We start from the raw sequence: 6,000 nt of genomic DNA, 5'->3' as shown, positions 1-6,000 counted from the left end.
CAAAGCTTTCAAAAATCTTGAGATTGTCTTAAAAGCCTGAAGTTAGAGAAGCCACATAGAAGATGTTTTTTGGCGGGGGGGGGGGAGAAGAGTTGCCTTTTGGCTTTTGATACATTTTCAGGTTCATATTTTCTTGATTTCTGCCAATTTGGATGGTTGAAATATAGATATATATATTTTTTTAATTAAGAGCTGAAATGATTTTGTCATCACACAGTGTCCTTGCTTAAGGACATGGTGGGACTAGAAGGGAGAGCCTCATGCCATCCTGAATCAAAAGTCCTACTTAGCAGGTCACTACACTCTCCTTTTTTTTTTCACTAATATGCACAAGAGACCTCCAGGAGATCTCTGTTTTTCACAGTCCCGCCTCTTGACTTGGTCGAGAACTACCTCTGCATCATGGAAATAACTGCAGAAGCATTGCAGAGATAAGACAATAGGACTTCCATTGTCAAAGCTCAGGATAAGTGAGGGGATGAATAATATTCAAATAACAGTACAGATGATTGTAAAATTCTGTACATTTTCACTAAGGAAGTATGATAAACTCTATTCACTAACGAGAGCATAAATAACTGAAGAAGAAGCTAATCTTTTTTTCCAGTTAATGAAGAAAGCTAGATTATAAGCAGACATTACAGGAAGGGGGTGAGGGACTGGAAAACTGAAGCCCTTCCCCTGAGATACATTTGGAAAAGATCTGTGGGAGAGCTGAAGGAGGTTTTGTTTGACTTTCCTTTTGTTTGGTTAGTTATAGTGCAAAACGGAAAAAAAGACGTGGGTATAATACAAATGTCTCCAGTGTTACAGAGGATCCACCTCTCGTATTAATCAAAACATGTGAAGATGGACATTTAACCGCAATAATTTGTACAGTATGGCAAGAAGGAGAGATTATTGCAAATATGGAGTGGAGGTACTCAGTGAACACGGATAAACCACAAATATGTCTGGGAGAAGGTGAAAATGTTTGATGCCTCTTCTTGCCAGGCATGAAAAATCCATGATGTACAGTGCATCGAAGTAAGAGGATGTCCTGGGTTCAGCAGTAGCAGTCATGTTTTTTCCTTTGTTACTTACACGGAATGCACCGTCATCATATGCCCATTCATTGGCAACAGTGACCTGGAATGACATAGTACCACTAACAGTGGATGAAATGGTTCATAAACTCCGAGAGTTCGAAGACAATCTCACTCCTTCCATCATCTCAGCTGTGAAAAAACTGTCCCAGGACCTCGACAAATTGAGGGACGATGTATCTGATTTATCCAGCTCCTCACGTGTACCAACATGCGTCTCAGCTATTAACAAAAGACGTCCTATTGTTCAAGAGAGGAGATACAGAAGGTATACGCCACGGGGTACCCTATGGTTTTACCTGCTGGATCACGGAGAAGACATGACAAAGTGGGATGGAAAACCTACTTCAGCTTTGGAGGAACGGGTGAGTGAACTGAAGAGGGGAGCAAGGGCCAAGACTGATCGTCCCATGAGAGCTACGGCTTCAGTCTCTGGTGAGCAGTTTCCCAGATGGAATGGAAGAGCTGATTTTACTCCAGCTCCTGTGATAACGAAGAATAATCCCTTTCACCACGACTTAAGTGTCCAATGCTGTGACGACCATTAGAGGGGCCCTGCCTCCAGCCAGGTGGAGGTAGGGGACAATCGGATTTACTGGACTGTGTGGATCAGATGGCCTGGCACATCAGTCCCACAGAAGTATAAGGCTCTAGTAGATACCGGTGCACAGTGTACCCTGATGCCATCAAGCTGTCAAGGGGTGGAACCCATCTATATTTCTGGAGTAACAGGAGGATCCCAAGAGTTGACTGTGCTGGAGGCTGAAATCAGCCTGACTGGGAGGGAGTGGCAAAAGCACCCTATTGTGACTGGTCCAGAGGCTCCATGCATCCTCGGCATAGACTACCTCAAGAGAGGGTACTTCAAAGACCCAAAAGGGTACCGGTGGGCTTTTGGTATTGCTGCTTTGGAGACTGAGGAAATTGAGCAGCTGTCCACCTTGCCTGGTCTCTCAGAAGATCCCTCTGCTGTGGGGTTGCTGAAAGTTGAAGAACAACAAGTGCCAATTGCGACCACAACAGTGCACCGGCGGCAATATCGCACCAACCGAGACTCCCTGATTCCCATCCATCAGCTGATCCGTAGACTGGAGAGTCAGGGGGTGATCAGCAGGACCCGCTCACCCTTCAATAGCCCCATATGGCCAGTGCGAAAGTCTAATGGAGAATGGAGACTAACAGTAGACTATCGTGGCCTGAATGAAGTCACACCACCATTGAGTGCTGCCGTACCGGACATGCTAGAACTTCAGTATGAACTAGAGTCAAAAGCAGCCAAGTGGTATGCCACGATTGATATTGCCAATGCATTTTTCTCCATTCCTTTGGCAGCAGAGTGCAGGCCACAGTTTGCTTTTACTTGGAGGGGTGTCCAGTTCACTTGGAACCGACTGCCCCAGGGGTGGAAACACAGCCCTACCATTTGCCATGGACTGATCCAGACTGCACTGGAACAGGGGCAAGCTCCAGAACACCTGCAATACATTGATGACATTATTGTGTGGGGCGATACAGCGGAAGAAGTCTTTGAGAAAGGGAGGAAAATAATCCAAATCCTGCTGAAAGCCGGTTTTGCCATAAAACGGAGTAAGGTCAAGGGACCTGCACAGGAGATTCAATTTTTGGGAATAAAATGGCAAGATGGACGTAGACAGATCCCCACAGATGTGATCAACAAGATAACAGCAATGTCTCCACCAACTAATAAGAAAGAAACGCAAGCTTTCTTGGGTGCAGTGGGGTTCTGGAGAATGCACATCCCAAATTACAGTTCGATTGTAAGCCCTCTCTATCATGTGACCCGGAAGAAGAATGATTTTAAATGGGGCCCTGAGCAGCAACAAGCCTTTGAGCAAATTAAACGCGAGATAGTTCATGCAGTAGCCCTTGGACCAGTCCGGACCGGGCCAGATGTAAAAAATGTGCTGTACACTGCAGCTGGGGAGAACGGTCCTACCTGGAGCCTCTGGCAGAAAGCTCCAGGGGAGACTCGAGGTCGACCCCTCGGCTTTTGGAGTCGGGGATACAAAGGATCTGAGGCCAGCTATACCCCAACTGAGAAAGAGATACTGGCAGCCTATGAAGGGGTTCGAGCTGCTTCGGAAGTGATTGGCACTGAAGCACAGCTCCTCCTGGCACCCCGGCTGCCCGTGCTGGGCTGGATGTTCAAAGGCAGGGTCTCCTCTACACATCATGCAACTGATGCTACATGGAGTAAATGGGCTGCACTAATTACACAACGAACTCGAATAGGAAATCCCAGTCGTCCAGGCATTCTAGAAGTCATCATGGACTGGCCAGAGGGCAAAGATTTCGGAATGTCACCAGAGGAGGAGGTGGTGCGTGCTGAAGAGGCCCCACCATATAATAAACTGTCAGAAAGTGAAAAGCAGTATGCCTTGTTTACTGATGGCTCTTGCAGTATTGTGGGAAAGCATCGGAGATGGAAGGCAGCTGTATGGAGTCCTGGACGACAAGTTGCAGAAACTGCTGAAGGAGAGGGTGAATCGAGTCAATTTGCCGAGGTGAAAGCCATCCAGCTGGCCCTGGACATTGCTGAACGAGAAAAGTGGCCAGTACTTTATCTCTATACTGACTCATGGATGGTGGCAAATGCCCTGTGGGGGTGGTTGAAGCAATGGAAGCAGAGCAACTGGCAACGCAGAGGTAAACCCATCTGGGCTGCTGCACTGTGGAAAGATATTGCTGCCCGGGTGCAGAACCTGGTGGTGAAGGTACGTCATGTAGATGCCCATGTACCCAAGAGTCGGGCCACTGAGGAACACCAGAACAACCAACAAGTGGATAAAGCGGCTAAGATTGAAGTGGCTCAGATGGACTTAGATTGGCAACATAAAGGTGAATTATTTTTGGCCCGGTGGGCCCATGACACTTCAGGCCATCAGGGCAGAGATGCAACATATAGATGGGCCCGTGACCGAGGGGTGGACTTAAGAATGGACACTATTGCCCAGGTTATTCATGAGTGTGAAACATGTGCTGCAATTAAACAAGCCAAGCGGTTAAAGCCTCTTTGGTATGGAGGATGATGGTTGAAGTATAAATATGGGGAGGCCTGGCAGATTGACTATATCACACTGCCACCAACCCGCCAAGGCAAGCGCCATGTGCTTACCATGGTGGAAGCAACCACCGGGTGGCTGGAAACACATGCTGTGCCCCATGCCACTGCCCGGAACACTATCCTGGGCCTTGAGAAACAGATTTTGTGGCGACACGGCACCCCAGAGAGAATTGAGTCAGACAATGGGACTCATTTCCGGAATAACCTTATAGATATTTGGGCCAAAGAGCATGGCATTGAGTGGGTATATCACATCCCCTACCATGCACCAGCCTCTGGGAAAATCGAACGGTACAATGGGCTGTTAAAAACTACACTGAGAGCGATGGGTGGGGGAACTTTCAAGCATTGGGATACACATTTACCAAAGGCCACCTGGTTGGTCAACACCAGAGGATCTGCCAACAGGGCTGGCCCAGCCCAGTCAGAACTTTTACATATTGTAGAGGGGGACAAAGTTCCCGTGGTGCATATGAAGAATTTGCTGGGGAAGACAGTCTGGGTTATTCCTGCTTCAGGTAAAGGCAAACCCACTCGTGGGATTGCTTTTGCTCAGGGACCTGGATATACTTGGTGGGTAATGCGGGAAGATGGGGAAGTCCGATGTATACCTCAAGGGGATTTGATTTTAGGGGAAAACAGCCAGTGAACTCAATTGTATGCTGTTGCCTGCTGTGTAATGCTTTTATAGCCCATCAACTAGATGTCTCCAGGTCACCAGTGACTGGCCCTGACTTCCCTCCAGCCATCATCCCAACAGAGAATGAACTTGGAACATCATGGACCGGATGGACTCGGCAGCATTATAGGGATTGGTCCATGCACTAAGAAAATGATTTTTTTTCCTCTTGGTCTGTATGTATATGGATGTATATATGTGGGAGAGCGATGGTGTATTGAAAATGTGGGATCTGAGCACGACGTGAATGGTATGGAATAAGGGGTGAATAATGTCCTGGGTTCAGCAGTAGCAGTCATGTTTTTTCCTTTGTGTTAACTGGTGCAGTGCTGTGTTTTGACTTCTAGTTTTGAGAACAGCGTTGGTGAAGCCGATGTTGTCGGTTGTTGCTAAGTGATGTTTACCCTGACCAAGGACTCTGTGAGGCTCATGCTCTGCCAGAGAAGAGGGGAAGCTGTGAGGAAGCAGAGACGGGGCGCCTGACCCGGGCTAGCCGGGGAGGTATTCCATACCACAGCACGTCATGCCCGGGGTGGGGGGTAACTGGGAGTTACCCGGAAGGACAGGAGCTTCCGGGTGGAACTCGTTTTCTTGGCCGGTGGTATCGTATTCTCTTCCCTTGTTATTTTCCCTTATCATTGTTTTAGCTGATAGTAGCGGTGGTGATTTGTTGCTGGACTGTTCTTGTCTCAACCCGTAGGAGTTGCACTCTCTCGATCCTCCTCCCCGTTCCTCCGGGAGCGGGGAAGGGGAGAGCCCCGGTGCAGGGAGGGGGGGGAGACGAACACGGACCTTGATTGTTGTCAGCTCGGCACCACTCACTGGGAGTGAGTGAACAAGTTACCTGACTGGGTTTAAACCACGACAGAGGAGGTATCCTCAAGGCTATTCAACTAAATCTATATGTATATCTGAGGAACTCTAGGAGCTTAGTCCATAACTTAGGCCAAGGGATTTTCTTTAGCTTTTACTGATCTGTCAGGAACTAATGAATTTTATACCTGCCTCTCTTATCTAAATAACAAAGATAAAAGCATTATAAACAAAGGAATTATAATGAAGTTGCCTGCCACCTCCTTACCTCTTTTGTCCTCACTGAAGCTAAAATTTAAGCAAAATCCAAGTATCTGATATTTTTTACACCACCTTGT

The sequence above is a fragment of the Pezoporus flaviventris genome, unplaced genomic scaffold (assembly GCF_033815535.1).
Source record: "Pezoporus flaviventris isolate CSIRO_AGI_PZ_B2104156 unplaced genomic scaffold, CSIRO_AGI_Pfla_v1 ptg000055l, whole genome shotgun sequence".
Classification (NCBI taxonomy): Eukaryota; Metazoa; Chordata; class Aves; order Psittaciformes; family Psittacidae; genus Pezoporus; species Pezoporus flaviventris.
This window is presented reverse-complemented; position numbering follows the sequence as displayed.